Here is a 23,928-nt window from a genome sequence, read left to right on the forward strand (position 1 = left end):
TACGTCATTTCTTATTTACATAATTATATTATTTAGAACTTATGTTCTCAAAATTTTTTGCCCCAAATCACCTCTTGTAGAAAGTTTTCCTCCAACATTTTTAAACATTTAATGTAAATATACTTCTTTTAACGTTAACATAAATCTCATTTTTAAAGTTTATTATTAAAATAAAGCAATAAAAGGTTTATTAAACATTGAGAACTATCGAAACGTGAACAAAAGTGTTTGTCATATTCTACAGTTAAGGCTGTTTTTTTCGAAGGGTTTATCGTTGCTTGAAAACTTGGAATGACAAGTTTTTTCGAATAATACATGTTATTTTCATAACAGTTGTGAGTTTGCAACAGTAAATCAAGACTGTTAGGTCAACTTTAGCCTATTTTCAGTCAGAGCCTCTATATTGATTTTGAAAATGGCGCAAGCCACAATTTTGGGGAAATGAGAGACGATAGAGATTTAATTAATTAATATTTAAAAGTATCTTTAACGCAGCACTATTTCAGATCAACAATTTATAAAAACAAAGAATTACTTATGGATTGATCATTTGCGACTAGTTGGAAAAATCGTGCCAAATTGGAGATTTTTAAAAAAGTTTAATAATTTTTAAATTAATCAATGTTTATTTGTTCGTTCTAAAGCCCAGACTTTCTTAACTGAGCAGTTATTTTGATATTTTGTATCAAATTGGTTCAAATGAGAATGGTGATGCTGAAAAATGCAATTGGTGATCAAATTAGTTTTAAATAAATTCTAAAAAAAAATTAATAAATAAAAAAATATGAAAAATTAATTAAAAAAAAAAAACTGAGGGATTGCTTGTTATTTTAGCTGCACCAATATTTTGTTGGCACTAAAATCGTAGCATTTTAAGAGTGAAAAAAAAATTCTAATTATTTTGTAATTTTTTTTTACGTTATAATTTCTATTGTTGAGTAATATGATTGTTGAGTTTATATTGAAACATCCGATGTGGGTTATATAGGGTGATAATTTGTTAAGTGAAATTTGAAAGCTATTTTCCTCACTTAAATGATTTTGCACGACGGTTACGCTTTATTGGCCGCAATCTTAAAACTATTTAAGTCATCTATTAGATAATTATATGTATTATTTTAAAGAAAGTATTATAGCACACATTCAACACAGTTGTGGTGTTTTCAATATTTATAAAATGCATAAAGCCCTATACTAATAACACAAAAATGAATCGCATTGCAGTAACCTTTGCTTTTGTTGTGCAAAAATTTCATTTTTAGAATTCAAACATCCATTTAGCAATGATCATATACATGAAAACCAACTGGGGTTTTGATAAAATAATTCGACTTAAACATTTATTTAAACATATTATTACTACATTCAATTTATTTAGAATATTTAGTATACATTTGATTTCAATAAAATTTTTCATGCTTTCAATATTTATGAAAAAGCTGTAAAACTTATCCTACTAACCATAAATAATTTGTTTCACAATGATATCTTGTCAGTTGAGCAAAATTTGAGTGCTAAATTTTTCTTTTGTAGAAATTAGATACCAGAAAAGCATTATAAGTCATAATCATCAAAATTATTGAGGTCGTTTATAAGACAATTCTACATACTATTTATTTTGAAGAAAATAATATAGAATCCATTCAATTTCCAAGTAATTTTAGCGATTTCAATACTATTAAAAAAGGCATTAAATCCTGTTTTATTATAACTATTGTGTTATAAATTGTATTACTATAAGAAATAATATAGTATTAATTTAATTCAATTTAGTTTTATTGATTTCAATGTTTAAAAAAAAAGAATAAAACTCTATTATACTAAAACATACTGTGTTAGAAATGGTATTACAAAAGGAAGTAATATAGTATTAATTTAATTTCAATTTAGTTTTATTGATTCCAATGTTTAAGAAAAAGAATAAAACTCTATTCTACTGAAACTTACTGGGCTAGAAATGATATTACAAAAGGAAATAGTATAGTATTAATTTAATTTCAATTTAGTTTTATTGATTTCAATGTTAAAAAAAAGAATAAAACTCTATTCTAATGAAACTTAATGTGTTAGAAATGGTGTTACAAAAGGAAATAATATAGCATTAATTTAATTTCAATTTAGTTTTATTGATTTCAACGGTTAAAAAAAGAATAAAGCTCTATTTTAATAAAACTTAATGTGTTACAAATTGTATTACAAAAGGAAATAATATAGCAGAGGAAAATAATGTAATATACATTTAGTTTTAACGCAGTTTCTGTGGCTTCAATACTTATAAATTACTTATACCAAAGGTATATACAATACTTACACGATTGAAAACTTTATTCGCTTCAAAAATATACAAATATTAAAAAAGAGTAGACATATTTCAAGCGATTCAAAAATAGGCGCCCATTTTCAAGACTTGCCAGACGGGAATGCAAACAAACAAAAATGACATAAAATAAAAACGTGAAGTTGCTTACGAAAAATGGAAAAATAAAGGTAAGAAGCAAAACTTGAAAAACAACACACAAAAAAAAGAGAGAATAACGATGAAAAACGGACAAAGAAAAATCACAATGGCCGAGAGACAAATCAGGGTAAAATGAAGCAAGTCTTGAAAATGGGTGCCTATTTTTGAAGCATTTGAAACACGTCGACTGTTTTTTTTTTATATATTTGTTTATTTTTAAAGCGAATAAAGTTTTCAATCATGTAAATATTGTATATACCTTTGGTATAAGTAATTTATAAGTATCGAAGCCGTTTTTAATCTGGTAGATATATTACCGCTTCAGTTACTTGGAATTATTTATTTAATTTGCATATAGATTACTTATGAAGAAAAAAAGGCATGAAACCTTATTCCAACAAAACTTATCATGTCATAAATTGTATTATAGATGAAAAATACTTGGCTAAAAATTATTTCCGATAAAATTATTGATATGATTGAATAAAACCTCTTATTTGTGCCCCGCCAACGGTTTATCGCTCTCAGAAGTCTTGCTTAAACAGCTGACTGTTTTCCCTTACTGCAAACAATCGCTTTGAACTTCGTCAGCTAACAGCAGATTGAGCGCCTTTTGATTCGCTGTAAATGTTGTTTTACCTTCTATGTTGTTCTTCAGCGGGAAAGCTAGAGTCTAGTCAGATTCTGGGCTATTTCATCTCGCTCTTCTCTAAAGATCAAACATTCCTCTTGATGATCTTTTTGTTTTTAGTCGCGGTTTTTTGATAATTCTTGAATAAAACAGGTGTAATAGTAAGTTTAGTAGTTAGAAATTTTCATTTAAGGGTCAATTAAATATATTTTAAATAAAATTTGTTTATTAATAATTTTGGAATTCAGATGAGCGCGGAATCTATAAACCCTAATAGCTTGTTCCATCAATAGAATATATTTTAAAGTAAAAAAGTTGCTTCAAACAATACAACCTTAATATATAAAACCAGTGAAGTGTCTTCTGTTTAATTATTAAGAAGTCGTTATTATTAGAAGTTAGTACCCTTATTAAGAAGACGTTAATATTAAAGTTAAAAAAAATACAAAACCAAGCTAAAAAACACAAAAGCAAGAATCACAAGGTTTTTGTTTGACCTATTTACTTAACTTTGTTGCTCTAAACATCACGATAACTATCTCTGTAAGTTAGTGATTAATGTTATTTTTTGGTTATTGTTAATAGAACCACATATTTTTCGTTCAACCGATTTTCTTAAATTTGTTTCTCTAAACATTACAAAAACTATCCCGATTTGAAAATGGTCAAAGTTAATAATGAAAATAAAGAGCAGTGTATAATTTTGGTCAAACGATTTTACCGCGTTAAAATATTACATATACAAATTACCCGTCATTATCTGTCCATAAGATTTTTTCCCTTAAAACTAAAGTGTTCTATAATTTCAAAACAATTATTTAGCATTCTATACCTGTCTAATTTTGAGCACCGCATTAAAAAAAGAAGTTAGATATCTCTACTAGATAATTTTATTCCAAAAAAAAAGAAGAATAAATACTGCTTTCGTTCATTTTAACTACATAAATTCTTTTGTTCATTTTACAGAACAGACAGCTGTCACACAAAACAAGCACCTAAAGAACATAACAAATATAATGCTTCTTTTTTTGGGAGTTTAAGCTTTCATAGGAACAAACGAGTGGTCAAATAGCTTTTTGTTGTTGCAAATTGTTAGAAGCAAACGATTTCATTTGTGAAAAATGGCAGCAACGAAAAAAAAATCAATCGGCGCGTTATTCTTCTAAAGATTGTTGAGTCAAATATAACTTGTTCCACTTTTCTCGTTTATTTGATCATTTCCCGTGACATATTGTCTTCCTTTGTTTCCAGCAAAATAGAATTCCACGAGAGAATCATTAATAAATTATGTCCTTATAGATTGATGCGACCATCGAAGAATTGATTTGGGTGAACAACAGTTTAATTACCTGTTCATATTAATCGATTTAATCCATTTTTCTCCCCTTTTGTCATTGGAAAATGAGATGGAGAGGACAATTGTGGGGGATTTTGCTTTTCCCTTATTTGCAACAATTGGGGAGGTTGGGTTGTAGTCCTTAGTTAAGAAAAACATCACGCAAATATTGCCAAGTTGGCGATAGGTTTCATGGCAATAATTTATAATGAAAACAACTAATATTTAGTTTATGTTTTGCATGTAAATGGGATTTTATTTAATTAATAATTAATTTTAAATTAAACAATAAATTACTTATCATTTATGCATATTGTAACTTTAAGAATTTCAATCATCATTACATATTTATTAAGTTGAAAATTATCATTTTTATGAATTTATTTTTAAACAAATGGTCTTCAACCTATTATTAGTGTAATATCATTATAGTTTTGTTTATACTATTCCTCAATATTTAAAAAAAATTTGTACAAATATTTTTTTTTAAATAGTATTTAATCTGTTGAAATAAATATTTTAAATAAAAATTCATAGCAAAAAAAGTGCCCTTTATTAGTTTAAATTCATCTTTTTAAAAATTTCTATTTCACTTTATGCAGAACTATAATTGCAAATACTGTGGTATAATTTTTTCCTTAAAATATATTTTGTTATTGATTTTATTCGTTTGATTTAAAATGCTTATGATCATCATGACATACGCATAGTTCAAAAAAATATATAAACAATATTAAATGGTGTAATGTTACCAAATACTAAGAAAATTGAAATTTTATTTTCCTTTTTTTTCTTAAAGAATCAAAATTTCTTAAACATTTTATATTAAAGCATTTTGCATCAAAACTTTTTTAAAATTTGGTAGATATACCCATGCAACTTTCACTAAATATTAAGATAATGAATTCTAAAATTCAGAATATCTTTCTTCCGTGAAAATTGCAAGCAAAATTTGTCATTAAAAAGCAAAGATTATTATTTTTGCACTCATTATCTTAATGATAAAATTTTAAAAAAAGATATTGTATTGTGAATAGTAAAGTTTTACTTCCAGATATGATGTGTATTATTTATATTTCTAATTAAAATCTCTATTTCAACAAAAATTTATTTTGAGGAATCAAAACCGATTAAAATGTTAAATTCAAATTTTTATTTAATTTTTTTTAAAGGAATAGAAGTAAAAGTATCACATGATGATAAAATCGCCAATATGTGTGACTAATCTCTGAAGCTTTTATGGATTAGGGAGGAAAAGAGCGTGGTTAAAGAGCAGTGGCTTATTGGGAGATATTAAGTGGTCTATTAAATGTGTGTGAAAATCATCACCCGGTTCTCTCTTTTTAACCTGCCTCTTGCCCCCCTCCATGGGGACCTCGGAGGTAGTTGCCATTAAATCCGACTTTTGATCCTCCCTTGACACTGAAAATTTTCACAATTCAATTTACATTGTCAGGAAAATATTACTCATCAAACAATTAAATTAATAAATATATTATTTCAATATAAATTGTGCTATTTATTTTATCTTTAAAACTAATTAAACTTGTCGATGAAAGTAAAATACATGAAAAAGAATATTTTGAATATTTCCTACCTTTAACACGAGAAATGAATTAAGTTGCTTTTAAAATTTAGAAATTATTCAATAAGCACAATGCGCTTATTACTTAATAGGTTTTCTAAGAATGTCGTTTCTGTCTCTTTTAGGAGCAAAAAGGCAATTTAGTTTCTTAAGTTTACGAGAAAACTAAATTTAGCTTTTTCTTGTGTAGTATGGTTATTTTAATATTTAATAATTCATTTTAGATGCTTAAATGATATAAAAATTGGGATTGGATACCTAAAATACTTACTAATTAATCTTTATGACGCATTTTATTCAAAGAAAAATGGAATATTATGTTCTAAAGACAATAAATCATTTTCAGACAATTCAGATTTATTAGATGATAAAATTTATTTTCTTATGTGTATTTTACGTCTTGTTTTGCTATTGAAATACTTATATCCTTTGAAAAAAAATCCATTAGTTTTAACCAAAAATTTTGCTCAACGTTATTGAAATAAATTTTCTTAAAAAATCAATAAATGCATTATTTGTCCAATTATTTTTTCTGAAGAATATGCAATGGAATATTTTTTCTGGGACTCTTATTTTCAAACTCCTAATTTTTTATCAAAAGAAAAAAGAACTTGCATCTGTTAAAAATGTGAAAAAAAATTATGATTTAATAATTCAAATTAGATTAATATCCATCATTTGATCTAATAAAAGCAAAAATTGTACTTACTCGCCAGAAAAGTTTTTTTTCAAAAACTATGAATGTAAATTATGGGACAAAACTAGAAGCTTATGCATTGATGAAAAAAGTGGAATTGTTTTTGTGAGGATCAACTTTAATTAGTGATAAAATTTTGAGTAATCTTTAATCATTTGTTTACTAAAATATCTTTTAGTGTACCTATAGATTACTTAAATTCATAAAATGTATTGTTTTTGTTCAATATCGTTGGAGAAAAAAAACCGTTGGTGAACACATTTTTATTACTGATTTCATAGTGAGTTTTCCTCACGAGTACTGATCCTGCTGTTTATTTTTTTTTCATTGTGTTTTTTTGTACACAGCCTAGCAAGATGCAGATTCTTTTAATGCAGTTTATCTGATAAATTCAGTTTTTTATTTACGAGGCTGTGAAAAAGGCAGGTGGAAAACGATAAAATGAGGTTTGAAATTGAATCCTATTCAAATATTCTTCAACTGAATCGAATGGCTCATCCTCTAATCTCAATAAGATCTTTAAAAACCGTTATTTGGTAAAGCTACCAGATGGGCAGGATTTCAATAAAATCTAGAAAAAACAATGATGATCTTTATTCACTTGTAAATCAAAGGTTAAGTTTTAAACCTGAAACTTTAACTTGTTACAGTTCTAACATCAAAAGCTCTATAAACATACAATGATCAATAACTGACTAACGCCAAACAATGTATATTTCTTTCAACAATTGTAGGTAAGTAAAGTTTATTGTTTGATTGCATTGCAATGAAAAATAAGCAAAACTGCTAAATAATTATTTTTCTTTGCAAAATGTTTCCCATGGCACTAAACTTCATTCAGTACATTTTTTAAACTTTAAGATTACTAAATTAAATCAATATTGTTTATTCTTAGTGAGGTACAGATAGTTTCTTTGCATTAAAAAGCTAAATACCTCTTAGCAGTTTTGAAAGACTAACAAAATATTACTGAAAATATATTTATTCCTACAAAGAAAATATTGATACATTAAACAGCTTAAGTAAAACAAAATTGATAAAGGAAGTAAACAATCCTCTTAAATTATAGTTTATGCAATAGAATTAGTTAAAATTGTTTTCTTAGAAAATTTAATTCATCCTTAATATTTCAAAAAATAAGATGCTATCAAAAATATTTTTTTTTCTAAATATATTACTTAGTACATTATATAAAGCTACATAAAATCTCATGTTTAGATTATTTTTTAAAGAAAGTGATGATGTAAAAGTTTAAATTAGCTAAAGTAAAGTAATCTTATGACTTAGCATTTCGCCTGAAAACATTTTTTAACATGAGTTACGTTATATTCAAGAATAGATATTTATACTCCTAAATTCTTCTTTTAGAGAATAAATTACAATAAATTTCATTAAAGAAGAAGAAGAAAGTTTAGAATTGTGAACATGAAAAGTTCCTTTATAATTTTACCTTGGAATTATTTGAAATAATTTACTCAAGAAATTTGATTTTCTTAAGAATAAATCTTTTCAATAAAATAGGATGTCATCAAAATTTTCTTGTAGATTCTTCAGAAACAGTTCTTTAATAAAGCTAAAAAGTACGTAAAACCTTATGTTAAATTCATATACCAATTTAGAAGATTTCTCGACGACAATTGGGTATACTATAGCCTACGTCACAGTTCCTACTAAATTTAATTCCTACTAAATTTAACCCATGAACGGCATTTTCTGCGAGCCTAACTTCAAGCCACAAATAAAAAAACGAAGTGTTTGATCGTTTAAATAGCTGCTAGCCAGATTTTATTGCATTATAAAGAAAAGTAATTGATATTCGATTTTTTATTAATAATTGATTTATGTGGATAGTGGCATTTATGTGGATAGTGGCATAGAATTTAACATTGCGTCATGGTAAATGTTATTCCTACTAAATGGAAGTAGTTGTGTTTTTTTTATATTATACCCAATTCCATATACTTTAACTTCAATCAAGTCAGCTTTTGATTACTTTTTTTTTTACTTGTAGTTTTACGTTTCAACAAGCTTATAATTTTTTTACATGATTTGAGAAATATAAATAAAAATGTGTTTGTTCTTCCAAATATAATATTAATAACATAAGAAAAAATTGAAAATTAAAATTAATAAGGAATAAAAAACATTTGTTTTAAATTTGTGTTTTTTGAAATTATTTGAAATCGTTTGCTCAAAAAATCGTTTTCCTTTTTACAAATATCAAACATAAGTATTTTTAATGAAATTAGTAAACATCGAAACTTTTTTTTTTGAAATATAGATCACTTTTTAGCTTTTTATTGAAAGATCCATAATACTGTATTTAGTTCACAATCCAACTGGAAAATATTATGTAAGCGTTTTCATATACTTTAACTTTAAAAAGTCAGATTTTGCTTGTTTCTTTATAAATTTTAATGTTCCATTTCAACTTGATCATTTTTTTACATGAATTACAAAATAAGGATAAAAATGGAATTATCATCATCATTAGGACATCATTTTCTATTCCTCAATTTGTAGGAATAATATTTCGAATGAAATATGATGCTCAAAATTTTTTTTCCAAAGATTTGAATGATTTTTTTGTTTTTATTTTCCTGTATAAAATGACGATGCTGAAGTTTTTATGAACCAAACCGTTAAAGCTAGCTAGATTTCGCTTTCTTTCTTTTTAAGTGTTATATTTGTACCTGACTTTTTGCTAACGTAATTTATTAAATATGGACAAAAATTTGTTCAGTAAAATTGTAGTCTAGTGCCAAGATCATGAACATAATTTTTTCTATCATTTTTTTGCAATGATAGGAAAATCATGAAATAGTTTTTTTTTTTTTAATTCTCTTGAAAAGTAATTAGCGGGATGGTGGCTATGATTTTTATAGACGATTTATATAGAATTAAATAGATAATGAGAGCTAAGCAGGGCTCTATTATACACGGAAAAGGAGGGGGGAAAAACTGGTAGCACGATCATTTCATTTCTATTCTCCGTTGCAAGTTAAGAAAAGACCATTGCGGTATTGGATTTAAGTAAACATCCGTGACTGTATATAGTTCCGTTTTATTCCGTTATCAAATTCTACAAATATGCCTTCAAAGCAATGTAAAAGCTTTCATAAGTTAAACACGTCAGCCAAAAATTTAATTCGGGTTATCATTAACGATATATATCACAGAATTATAAAAATAATTTATAGCTTCGTAGCCTTACTGGAATCCTAGATTTGGGGACATATTTCGATAAATAAGAAGAACATTCGTTCTTGAAAAAGAAACACCTATATGACATTGCAAGACCACTGGATTATACTGAACTGAAAATGATGCGTCTTATGTTAACATGCTCTTAAACTAATCAAATGCCAGATAAAAAAGTTTTACTTTTGTTTGCTGTAGAAGAAAATCGTCTGAAGAAATCCTTTTTTATTATTCTTTCATCAGTTTCTTTAAATGCGAACAGAAGGACGTATATTTTTTACGATTTTTAGACATCATTTTTATTAATTCTTATTGCTTGTTAATTGATTATTGTTGTTAATAACAGTTTACTAATAATAGAAGGATAAAAGAGGCTGCGCAACGTCGTCTCAAGAGTTGGCGATATTGGTATACGTTCGCGCTGGGAGCAGCAATGCATTTGGCGTACACTTCTTCATAGACAAGTTCATAGACAATTTGGCTAACAAGTTCTCCATAGAGATAATGGTTTTTTTCGTAACTTGCAACATGAGTATAGTTTGTTTTCTAGAGGAATAAAATATTCGTCATTATTACCTCGTATTAAATTTTTTTCCATCCTGATCCTGTTCTTTCAACAGGGCAACTAGGACTGTTTAGGTTCCTATTCCCAATAATCTTAGATTTTTAATTTTGCAGCGTGAATCACTAAAGTAATTCTACTGCAAATAGAGTAGAAAAGAGGTGCTTAGCTCTTATAAGAAAAGATAATTAAATTGCAAGTACATAGATAAAAAAGGAAGATTGAATATTTGAAATTTCTAATTACATGGATGAAGAAACACTTAGATAAAATATTTACGTAAAAAATATTTTCTTAATATGCACGTTAATATACTGCCATTTCTTTCATAAAAGCACTTTCCATATCATTGAAGTTGCCGACCGGCCAGTGTAGGGATTAGGGAACTGCCCTTGCATCAGAAAAGTTCTGGGTTCGAATCCCAGGCAAGGCACGGATGTTGTTTTCTTCTTTGTTTTATCTGTTCTTACTGTGGGAGCAACGTTGGCTATATAATATGGTGCCCCTGAAGGAGTGGCCAACAAATCTGCCCTTCAGGTGCCTGTATGACCTACGTCATTATCCAGATGGGCATTGGAAAAAAGAAAAAATACCATTGAAATTTGAAAATTCGTGCTGTAAAGACAGTTTATTGCGTACAGAAAGTTTCATTTCCATATTTCTATTCACTCGTTATTGCCCAGTTTTCCTTTAAAGGCAATCGGATTTTTTTTTATTTTATTAAAAAGGTAAACAATGACATTAGCATGATTTCATTATTTATTCATTATTCACTTTGTTAAGAAAGTTATTTGTATTCACCATAAAATAATTATAATAAAACTTTTATATATATGTGAAACTATGTCAACGTTCCTTCTTTTAACTTCAAGGTGATTGTTAATCCTCATTTAGTTCAAAAGTAAGCACATAATCACTTTATAAATGGGAGCATTTTTCACATACTCTCACTATGGAAATTCAAGCGTTCATATGTAAAATACAATTGGAACTTATTCTATTATTATTTTAAAGTAAAAAACTTGAATAAAAGTTATCGTAGAGGCTAATTTCTTTAATTTTTTACGAAATATTTTATTTAATTAATGTGTGTTTTCTTTTTAAGGGTACCTTTTCTACATTTATTTTCGTTTCACTTATGTTAATAATATTGCTATAAATCTTTACCTAAGGAAGTGTTAATATCCCATAACCCTCTCAAAATATGGGCTAGTTCTAAATTTAGGGCATAATTTATACAAAATATGATCACAGATAGTTTGATAATTTGTTTTAAATGAATATATGTTTCTTTAAATTGCTTTCTTGTAAAAAAGGTTGATGAGGAATTTAAAGTTGTATCTAAAATTATTTATCAACAAATTATTTACAAAATTATTTTATTAGCAATGTTTTGCACATATCTAAATCAAACTAGACAGTTTTTTTTAATGATTTTCACACTTTTATACAATTTAATCTTAAAATTTTGTATGAAGCGAGCACAAAAATTTTATATTTTGCGATGTTTTTATTTACTTCAACAGCGAACGAAAATTAATCAATCAATACCTTTATCAGTCAATACCTCCCTGAAGAGAGAATGCTTCAACACGGGTTATCATAAACAAGAAATTTGATCCTTTTGTAGTCCAAACGTAATGACATCTTTCTTATTTTCCCCTACTGCGCAGCTTAGAAGTCCGAACATAGTGAAATTTTTCTTACTTATCCTCTGCGCAGTTTATGTTCGTTACGTCGGACTACTAATTTATATGTGCTAAGGCCTTCTCTTTACTAGAAGATGTTGGCTGACAAGAAGTCAAAAGTTAAATTTTGAAACAGATGCTTAATAAGAATTTTTAGAAAAATAAAAAAATTCCTTTGCTGAATATTTCTTTCTTAGCCATTATGTAAAATATAAGGAAAAAAATAGAGACCGATTGATTTGTAATCTACTTTAATAATGACTAAGACTCCTAAAATTGAGTAAATGTTCAACTTTAAATGAAAGCTTATATGTGATTATCATGAGTAATACTTAAATTTCATTTTCTAAATGTTTATCTTTTCTTTTTCTTTTTTTTCCCTCTTCCTTTTTTTTTTTTTTTTTTTTTTTTTTTTTTTTTTTTTTTTTTTTTTTTTCTTTTTGCAATTGCAGCCATTTCAATTATTTCAAAAATTATTTACTAAAACATATTAGTTACAACATATAATTACATTAAAACATATAATTATTTACTAAACATTTTAACTAAAAGTAAAATACTCAAAATAATTTCAATTTTCCAATTACGCTCCTACGCTCCTACCTTCCTACGCTCTCACAGAAGATCTATTTCTGCAGTAGTTGCATCACTAAACTCCACTAATGAAGCAGAAATTGATTTATTTTTTGCTATCATTTATAAATGTAACTACATAATTATTAGTGTATGAAATTCTCTGTAAAATTTTTTAAATAGCAATTTTTTTTTTTTTTTTGCCATATTCAACTAAAACAGTAAAATAACCATTAAAAAAGATGATGTTCAAACTGTTAAGTGTGAGAAAAATCAGTTATTAATTGTCTTTACCTAAAACGGTACAACAACCAGAATTCTGTGCACGCCAACTAGGTCCCCTAAAGAAGCCATTTTGTTCCGGCAGCCAGATACATACTGGATCTGAGAAAGCTAATAGGTCAATCTCATGACTTGCTGAATAACCACAACATTTTTTCCGTTACATGAAGAGCCTTCAGTCTCCTACATTCTTTTAACGGTGACACTAGATAATACGAAATTATAATTTACGTATAAATGGCGCAGAACCCACAGAGCTCCGTTTTAAGTTTTATTTTTATGCTTCAGAAACCATGCTAGTTGTAAATGGTTAGAAAACCGTATAGTTTCGTATTCATGTTTTTTTAAACGTACCGTTTGTAAACACTTTCAAAACCGTAATGGTAAAAGTGGTTCCTAACCCTAATCTTTAAAGTTCTTCAAATGGTCAGACTGCTGGAGGTTATTGAACCGTAATTTCAGAATGAAAATTATATCAGTGTGTAAAAGTTAAACACAGTAACAGTACTGCTTGCAGAAAAAATATTTTAATGAATCTGTTACTTGATAAGTAATGAAGACTTGGAATAATATTTTAAAACTAAAATACATAACTTAAAGAAAAGAAAATGTCAAATAAAATATAGATAACTACATCTACTAGCTTTCACTTTTGAAAAATCTCTAAAGGGCATTTTTTAATTTCACAAGTAAATGATTAAAGAAAGGATTAAATATTTCGTTAATAGGCTGAATCTAATGGCATAGAATTCGATCTATTGCAATTTGGGGATTTTATTTCAAAATGGAGTACTATTTCTTAACCATTCATTCACTAATTTTAGAAATAATTTTTAGCTACCTTTTATCAATCAAATGGCATAAAAAATCAAATGTAGATTTAAAAAGCATTGAAATTTCTGAATATATGAAAATTTGCTTACTTTTATTCAAACACTTTTTCATTATGAACAAACTATTTAATTAAAATTATTTATTTTTTTCTAAATTCCTAAATATATTAAATCTCTGTTTGGGTCAAGTTTCTTAGTTTTGTTTATGCTATGATTCTTTGTTTATGTATTCATAGTTTATTTATTTAAATTTCTTTCAAGAATATTCCTTTGCTTCAGCGACATGTTTTCATAGTTTTGTTTATGCTATGACCCTTTATTTTACCAATCCTTAGTAGGGGCCGGGATAGCCTGGTCGGTAGGGGGCAGGACCTATATCCGAGAGTTCAAGGGTTCGAATCCTGCCGACAAAAGACCCCCCGCGTAGTAAATGGTGACTGATGCACGTTAAATCTGTCGAGTCGCAAAGTCCCCCATGCTCCCATAACAAATCGAAACCTCTGGGGGTACTGGATAGGAGATCGATCGTTCTCTGATTCAGGTCAAATTATGATCTGTGGATGAATGAAAGGATGTATGAAAGGGTCCGCCCTATTAACGGGCTGTAACGTGTGTGCGGCTGAAGACGAATTCTTGATCATAGAGGGACCCACTGAAGAACAAGAAACTCACCCTCTGCCTTAAATTTGCTCAGTTTCACCAAGCAGACTTGCTAGTGTGGCTAGTCGCATTAGAAACAACAACAACCAATCCTTACTTTTTCGTTTAATTATTTTGAATCTCTTGCAGAAATATTTCTTTGTTTGACATAAATTTTTCGAAACTAACCATTTTTTAATTGTTTTGTTTTTCTCAATCTATACAATTATTAAGTATGTTTATCGACAACTAGTAATTTCAATCCTGATTTTAACCTTTTGCATTTGAAAGACTTGCCATCATGTTCTTAGCTGCCAATTGAATAATGTAGTAAAATAGCTATGCAAGTCCAAATTCACAAATTACAGGGGAGAGGAAATTTTAAACATTGTTTTTCCCCCACACTATTTACCGCACAGAAGAGGATTAATATTTTGTCCGAAGGGAAGTTGACTTTTTTATTAACTCTCTCTTTGATATTTTTTTCTTTATTTATCGATTATTTTCACTGATTATACATTAAACAAATATCCTATTTTTTGGCATAATGAACATTGGTTTAATGAACTTAACAAGAATTTATAATGGTATTTTTGTTTGAAAAAAAAATTTATCAAGTATATTTTGGCCTAGCCTATAACTCTTAACACATAGATATTGGCAAGATCTAATGATTCTGTTTTAAATATGGTTGAGAGCGAAAGATTTTTGAGGCTTTTCTTGGAGATGTAAATTAAAATGATTGTTGGAGAAGTTGATACAAGACGGAAATTCATAAAGAAGTTTTAAGGAGTAATGCATTACAAAATTTATCAAGGACAATCGATTTAAGTGGGTTACTCGTGTGTTCATGATGAATGATTCTAACCCCATAAAAAGGACTCATTTTAGAAAAGCTGAAGGTTCAAAGAGAAAGAGATCGAATTAAAATTACGATGGAAGGACGTAATTGAGAGTGATATTGTAACTGGGTCCTTTTCTCATAGAAAAATGAACTAATTTTTCTTCGGAGGAAGGATTTGGTCGCATACCCTTCTCTGTTGTACTTCTGTCGATGATTGATAATTGTATTATTTCTTGTTTTTGTTTTGTTTCCAATGAGCTGCACAATCGGTCTTGCCGATGAGCAGACCTAGTGCGTTCTCCAGAGATGGTATCCACTCTTTCAGGACCATCACAATGGGTGAGATACCGTTGATCCTGTTAATTTGTACGTTTAGTTTCTGCGATACTAGATGGCAGCACCGAGACTCTATTGGGAGGCTAAAGTGCACTAGGAATTTAATTTTGCCGGAAATGCCGAGAGCCAATAAGGCACTCCAGGGATCTTTTACATGCCACATAATCATACGACAAGGCCGATGAGGATTTTCTGCATCCCGAAAATCCGGTGTCTGGGCCGGGGATCGAACCCGCAGACTTGGGCTCATTGGAACCAGACTCATTGGAATCAGACTTGGGAACCATTTATTTACCAACTTAACTTAAAACATCGGTGGCTTGAAAAATCGGAAATTTATTTACCTTTAAATTTAATAGTTATCTACTATTTTAGACAATATATAAAAGTGAATCTCAGATACCCATAGATTACACACTGTTGCGGCCTTTAAAGTAAAACAAGTCACGACTGCCTTGCTGATTATCTACATAGATTTGAAAAATTATCTACCCCAAATTGTATTTTATGCAACAATAATGACTGTGTGATGATGGATGCTGAGCATGTTCGAGCATGTCCGACACTCTCTGGGGATGTTGAAAGGCTATAGAAAAATTACAATCAGTACAGTCTCGTTGTCATTTATTACCTTTACGTTATTAAAATTATTTTTTTCATGTTGGTTTCTAATGTTATTCGTTTTTCTATGTGCGTTTGTGCGGAGTGTTTCTCTCTGACGAATGTGTATCAAGAAATCTTGAAATCTGCCTATTTTCACGCGTTTTGTGTAAAATTTCGTTTTTATACTTAAAGTAGTATATGCTTTCTATTTACACATTATGTCCGCAAATTAAGGATAATGCCTTTCAGCGAATAAAGATTTCAGAAACAAAACAAACGTGACTTATTCATATAGCCCATGCAATAAACAAAAGATAAAGAGCAAATAAGAAAATGTGTGTGTGATACCATTCATAAAAATAAAATAAAAGAACGATTTTCGCTCCGTGGATGAATTATAGAAATCTCCTTTACAAAAACTTATTATAACATGGTTAGTATGAGGGTTAATACACTGCATATCTCTCAAACGAGGAAATACAGTCCCTACAACGTCTCTGCTTTTCTACATTTTTTTAGCAATGAATCATGTGTTAAATTAGTAACATAGTGTTAAATTTTTATCTTGTTTATTTAAATGCATTTTTTGTAATTCATACTATTTTTAAATGTTGATTGTAATGTGAGATAGCGAATTTTTTTCTTTTCATTTTGATCGTGCTTCTATCATAGGGAAGATTTTGCAAATAGATAATTTTTAATAAAAATTTTTTGGATTGTAATTAAAATTTTTCGGGGAATGGGAATGTAACGCAGAAAGCTTCAATTAATCTTTTTATGTTATTCCTTTTCTGTAAATCCTTTTCTTAATTTATTATTCAGAACGAAACACTTTCTCACACTTGTATGCAATTCTTAATCTATATCTTAATGTTCGCAATAAAAATACCAATAAAGAAAGTAGAAAGAAAAGAAAAATGAAAAAAAGAAGAAAAAAATGTTCAATATAAGAACAGCAAAATAATGAAAAAGTTAAAGAAAAGAAAATTTTGGACATGAGAATAAACAAAAATAAAATGTAAACAAAGTAAATTTAAAGTAAAATAAAACAAAAAATAGACTTAAAGATTTAAATAGCAAAACTGAAAATAATCTTGAATTTTCAAATATTTTTGAGACTAAGTGTGATAATGGTGCTCAGTATTTTCAAAATCATGTTGACGGAACTATGCAAATTCAAGATAATGAAAAAAATTCCCATCTTCAGGAAATTTTAGATTTTTTAGATATTTTTGCTAAAGATAAATATGATATAGAGACAATAAGAATTGAACCTCAAAAGTTAAGATAAACATCAGACTTACCAGTGTCATTTTTTCATAAAAATAAAAATACTGAAATCTTATACTTCAGAATAACGACCACTGGGTCATTTTCTTTAAAATTTTGCTCTCTAACAAAATAAACAATACTGAAGTCAGAACTTCAGATCGAAATTTTTCTTAACAAAAAGTGTCAACCTGTCTTTTCATATCTCATATCACTTGAATTTTCATATTTTTATCTTAATGTTTTAGAATATTTCCATTTTTAAAAAATGTTTATAAATTTTTCTCATCTTGATTGAAGAGTTTACTTAAATTGTGTCATTATGAGGAATATATCTTCTTGGTGAATAACTTTATTGTGATTTTCAAACAAAGGACTTTGAACTGAAAAAAAAACAGTTAAGTCAGAAAAAAACATTTTTTGGATTGTAATTAAAAAATTTCGGGGAAGGGGGATGTAACATAAAACGCTTCAATTAATCTTTTTATGTTATTCCTTTTCTGTAAATCCTTTTCTTCATTTATTATTCAAAATGGAACGCTTTCTCACACTTTTAAATTCACATCCTGTCCTTTAATCTATTTTTGGCTCAAGTATGCATTAATTAAAAGTAAGACATTTTCCCCTTTGCTCTTTATGGGAATCACGCGACCTATTTGATAAGCCAATTAAAATTACTAAGATTTCCCTTATTCCCTTATTTATATTCAATCATTGGGAAAAAAAGTAATTCAGATTGATCTCACTCTCTCTTTTGCTCAATAAACAATAAGAAAATTTAAAATATAATTATAAAACTTGGAGCAAATCCTGGATCAGCGGCGATGTTCTCTTTCAATAAAACATTTCGTTTTTTTCTCTTCCTTTTTTTTAAAAAAAAAATATTAAAAGTACAAACTTATTTCAATCTTATTGTCTATTTTGCAAAATTGAGACGTTTGTATACGTCATATTTTGTATCGATCTGAAATCATATAATAGCAAATTCTTTTGAAACTGAAACTGGTAGTTAATAATAGAAACATTCTTCCTCGTTTGTACTACCGCTTTTTTTCTGAAAACTGTTTTCTGGTCACTACAGAATGTTTTATTTACGCCCACTCTATAGGAAATGCGTTAGCCAAACTTCATATTAAAATAAAATACTTCTAAATAAAATTCTAGGAAAATAGTATTAGACTGTGTAGCTACATATTTAATGATAATTAGACAAGGAAACATTGATCGATATCAAACTTTTTATTCGTTGAGATCTAAAAAATATAAAGCTCACTTCGCTTCACCCTTGCCGGAATTCGAACCCGGGACCTTTGGATTAGAAGTCCAACGCGCTATCCACTGCGCTACAAGGGCTTAACGGGTTAACGTAGGTAAGATTACAGCGTCACTTTAAAAAAACTACGCAAAATATTTTGATACATAACTAGAATCTTAAAATTAATCAAAACTTTATGTAATATATATGTAAAAATAAATTAAAGTTAAAAATACAAGGAAAAAATTTCAGTTTTTAAAAAGAAGGAAAATTATTAAAATAAAAAAATTTGTGGATATAGTCGCGTGATCTGCCGACGAGATTATATTTTATCCTTATTTTGTTTGCCGGCTTTTTAATCTTTCTTCCTTTTTTAATTTTTAAATATTTTTTAAAAATATTTCGTTTATTATGTAATGATTTTCCCTCTTCTCCTTAGAAATATATTTTCTTCGCCTTGTTTTCCTTGTATTTTTAACTTATTTTATGAGTTCTATGTACTGTGCAGCTTATGCTCACCAATTCAAACTTATTATTATTATTTTTTACTTTCTTAAATTTCTTCGTTAATTCGTTAATTTCTCTCTTTTTTTTCTCTTTATATATATATATATATATATATATATATNATATATATATATATATATATATATATATATATATATATATATATATATATATATATATATATATATATATATATATATATATATATATATATATATATATATATATATATATATATATATATATATATATATATATATATATATATATATATATATATATAAGGTGAATTTTATTTTTTATTTATTTTAGAACTGAACAGAACTGGGTTTTGTTTGAAAAGGTAGTAAATTGCTTTTGATGAGCTTAAAAATGCGGTTTAATAGGTAAATGTGTTTTTCAATGGTCTTTTCTATTTTCCAATTGCATTAAATCATATTTTTAATTAATTCATTGATAATACTGATAGTTTAGATGCAGACTGCCCCGCTGTTCCCTAACAAGTGGTGTCAGAAGTGGGATTAAAACCGAATACTAGTGCTTTTGGGTAAGGACGGAATGTGAAAAATAACTACGTCGTTTCTATTGAGAGAAGATAGACGTGACTTATTTGTATTGGCTAGAAGATGAAATTTGAATATGTAAGGGATTTAATCGTAGGCGATTTTATTTTATAACTGTCGTTGAACATCCGATCCAATTTTTGGGGGTTTATCACTACTAATGTTCAACTCCATAGCCTTGTAATTTTGAATCTAATCCACAAGACAAGGGAACTGCTGCATCAAATATTGGGAGAAATTTGCCTTCGTGAAGGACTTTTGGATGGAATTAACCCGCATTTGCGTTACATGGCGAGGAAAACCACGAAAATGTCCCATGGTTAGCCTAATGGCTAGTGGACTCTAACTCATGATCCGTCCACCCCTTAGGATATTTTACGCCAGCACTGTGGTCGGTGAGAGCCGGATGCAGAATTCGTATCGACCAGCCATCGCTAGGATTCTAACCCGGTTTACCTCATTGGAAAGCAAATGAATATAAACACGAATTTTAATTATTTGGTTATGTTTGCGTATACTTTCAAAAGAATTACAAATATTTAGTGACTTTGATTTATTTAAGGCACAATATGTCTAAATGAGATTTTTATTTTTATTAACTAAATTTTGTTTCATTGTATTGGGAGAAAATTTTGCCATGTAAAGGAAGCAAGTTTTTTTCTTGGCGAGACTGTGGGTTTCGAATTTCAACGTAATTGTGGATGTTTCTTTGAACTGTCCTTTGCTATTTGTGCTTATTCAATTTGACGCATGCTTTTATCCCTGCATAGATGTGTATAACAATAAATTAGCACTTTTTGGAAAAGGAAGAAAGAAAAAAACTTTTGCTTTTCTCAATTCAGAGATGTCAGTTTTCTACCAGAATTATTCTAAAGGTAGTAGAATAATCAACAAAGAAAGCAGGACTTTCCATGATTTAGCTACCACTCGAGTTTAAATTGTTTTGACACAGTATATATCAGATTTAATTTTATGTATTTGAGTTACTGCGTTATTGTGGTAGTCAAGAACATTTCATGGTGTATTTAACAGTAAATAACAATACAAACAAGAAATACAATTCATGATATAAATTTCACTTCTCGCTCAACCATAGTGGGTGCCCTGTTAATTGTGTTTTCACTGCTAATATTGTAGGCAACTAAACCTACCGAATCGGTTACCTGGTTACAATGCATTGCTAAACTAATTGGATGTGTTGTTGTTTCCAATATCAGCAATATCAGCAAACCTTCCAATACCAGCAAACCTTCTTGGTGCAGCCAAGCAAATTTAAGGCAGAGAGGGTTCGTTTCATGTTTTTCAGTGGTGCCATCTATGACCAAGAATACGACTTTAGCCACACACACACGTCACAGCTTGTTTATAGGGCGAACCTATTCATACATTCATTCATCCACTGATCATAATTTTGACCTGAACCGGAGAATGGTCACTCTCCAATCAGTACCCAAGGAATAATTTGTTATGGGAATATGGAGGACTTTGTGACCTGACAGATTTAGCGAGCACCAACCACCATTTGAGTCATCAGCCGGCGGAGATCGAACTCACGACCTCTCGGGCGTGGGCCAAACGCCCTACCAACCTGTCTATCCCGGTCCACTAATTACATGTTTTCTGATATTGCTCTCTTCGGTAATAAAACGTTGTGATTGCTTGATTAACTGTTTAAACGTCAGAGCACAATAAGTTCTTTATAAAGAAATAATCTTTTGAAACGCAAAAAATTATGAAGTTATCGTGAAATTTTTATGATGATAAATTGTAAATGCTAAAACGTACATTGCGTGTAATAGGCAGTTGCAAAAATTATGTTTTTATAGCTAATTCTATGCATTTAAAAAAATTGATTAAAAAGAATTTTGAAATACTTAAAAGCATTATTATAAGATTATACAACTTGATTTGGATGTGAGCAAAGTTTACCATATTGTTAAATAAAATGTAATTATAAATTCTTAATCTACTTTTTAAAGAGGAAAAGCCTTATCTCCACTAGACGGGGCGGCAAATGTGGACAGGCAATGGGATTAAGAGTAAACAAATTTGGTAACTTATTAAGCGGTAGTTTATTTTCTACTCAGAAATATATATGTAAAGGCAAAATGAAATCAATTTCAACCTAAGCCTTATAGGAGAATAAATATTGGTTAAAGTATATAGATATTAATTAAAGTACTAATTTGTAATAGAGTATTTCACTATACTATTGGGTGTGCAAATAAGTTTCCGCCGTTCGTAATAAGATGGCACTACCAGAAAGTTATGTAAAAATTTACTGGTGTTAAACGTCTTATTGTAAGTCTGTTCATCTGGTAGCAAAATAACCTTGAAGTATTAGTGATTCCGTATTAGCATTACGTAATTGTTTTCTTTTCAAAAACGTCAAGTTTTGTGCCATTTAAGCGTCATTTGCGGAAACTTGATTTATTTCTTTAATTTGAAGAAATCTGCAGCTAAAGCGCATCAATTGTTCGGAGAAGTATATGGTGAGGCTGCTTTAAGTGAGAGAAACTATCGTTAGTGGTTTCAGAAGTTTAAAAACGGTAAGTTTGACGTGGAAAACAAAGAACGCAGTGGACGATCGAAATTGAGCGAAGACAAGGAATTGAAAGAATTACTGAAAGAAGATTAATCCCAAAATCATAAAAAACTTACTCTTACATTAGAAGGGAATCATCAAGCAATTTCTCATCGTTGGAAATGACCCAAAAACAAGGAAGTTGGGTACCATACGAACTGAAGCCAAGAGACATTGAACGTCGATTTTGCATGTAAATTGATTTTGCTATTTGGATACCCTTCAGTGAGAAGTCCTACCCCACCCGCCATATTCACCAGACCTTCCCCATTTAGATTATCCCCTATTCCGGTCTATGGCATATGGTCTGTTTGAGCAGTAATTTACATCATTAGAAGAAACCAAGGAATGGCTTTATTCATGGATATCCTTGAAAGATAAAGAATTCTTTCAACGTGGTATTCGAATGCTCCCAGAAAAATGGGAAAAAATAATGTCAAGTAATGTAGAATACTTTGAATAAAAGATTATGTACTATTTTTTTCACAATAAACTGCTAATTTTTGATAGAAAACGGTGGAAACTTATTTGTACTCACAATAAGAGAGACATTATAAGCGCAAATCAGTACATTTGAAAATCATTTTTCAGTTTGATTTATTTGATAGCATGGAAGAGATTTTAATTTAAATTAATCTTAAAAACCACAGTTTTAACATGATGAGGAAATGGTCCTAATGAACAACAGACGGAGAGTATGGCAGCTTAGCGATATCTCCCTCACTGGAGCAATGAGAACAACTCGCAGAAGGGAAGACAGTTCGCTGGTATTCTATTTTAGCTTAATGCGCGTCAAAAATTAATTCATGTATTTTGAATCATATTCCTTTGACAAACTTGATAAAACATCTCCCTTATATTTTCTCAAAGCCTTTGAAGAGTGGATTAATATAAAAGTTTTTTTCTAAATATTTTACTTAATAATGAAACCACAAATTGTAAAGGTACATTATTCTACAAAATCATTTGATTTAGAAAATAAATAACACCAAATGTGTTGCATTTGTCACCAATTCATGATTCTTATATTTTAGAAGTTGAATTGGATCAAAGTGACTACGCCCACACTTCATGTGTCTACATTAGCCTCAAGAAGGCATGTGCTTGCTTATGCCTAATACTGGTCAAATGAAAGTATACAGAGCATAAGTTAATATCAAAATAGGTAATAAAAAAAAACATAATTTATAACCCATAATTATTTCGTGTTGAAAATAAAAATATGTTTATAAAAGAGTGAAGAAAAAAAACTTGAAAGTTACTTTTGCTCCTATAAATCTTCTTTTACAAATTTCTACTGAATTATAAAGTACTATGAACTACTTACATATTTCTAATGACAATTCACGGCTGGATTATGCCACTACCCATGGAAATGTAACTAATACCTATGATATCTCATAGACGAAGTTTGTCCAATAAATAAAAAAGTTATTCAAGGTGTTCACTTTAACCCCTTGTTCCCAGCTAGGCCTCTTCTTC

The 23,928-nt window shown here is 28.8% G+C and overlaps 1 protein-coding gene and 1 non-coding gene across 2 annotated transcripts in view; both read right to left on the reverse strand.

Annotated features, from left to right (window-relative positions):
* Window positions 1-23,928, reverse strand: part of LOC107436239 (photoreceptor-specific nuclear receptor) — a 61,765-nt gene that overhangs the window by 35,857 nt on the left and 1,980 nt on the right. The gene's annotated exons all lie outside the window — the stretch shown is intronic.
* On the reverse strand, window positions 18,818-18,890 carry TRNAR-UCU (transfer RNA arginine (anticodon UCU)). Its single transcript has one exon. It is a non-coding gene; the product is annotated as a tRNA-Arg (tRNA).

Source organism: Parasteatoda tepidariorum, chromosome 1, assembly GCF_043381705.1.
Source record: "Parasteatoda tepidariorum isolate YZ-2023 chromosome 1, CAS_Ptep_4.0, whole genome shotgun sequence".
Classification (NCBI taxonomy): Eukaryota; Metazoa; Arthropoda; class Arachnida; order Araneae; family Theridiidae; genus Parasteatoda; species Parasteatoda tepidariorum.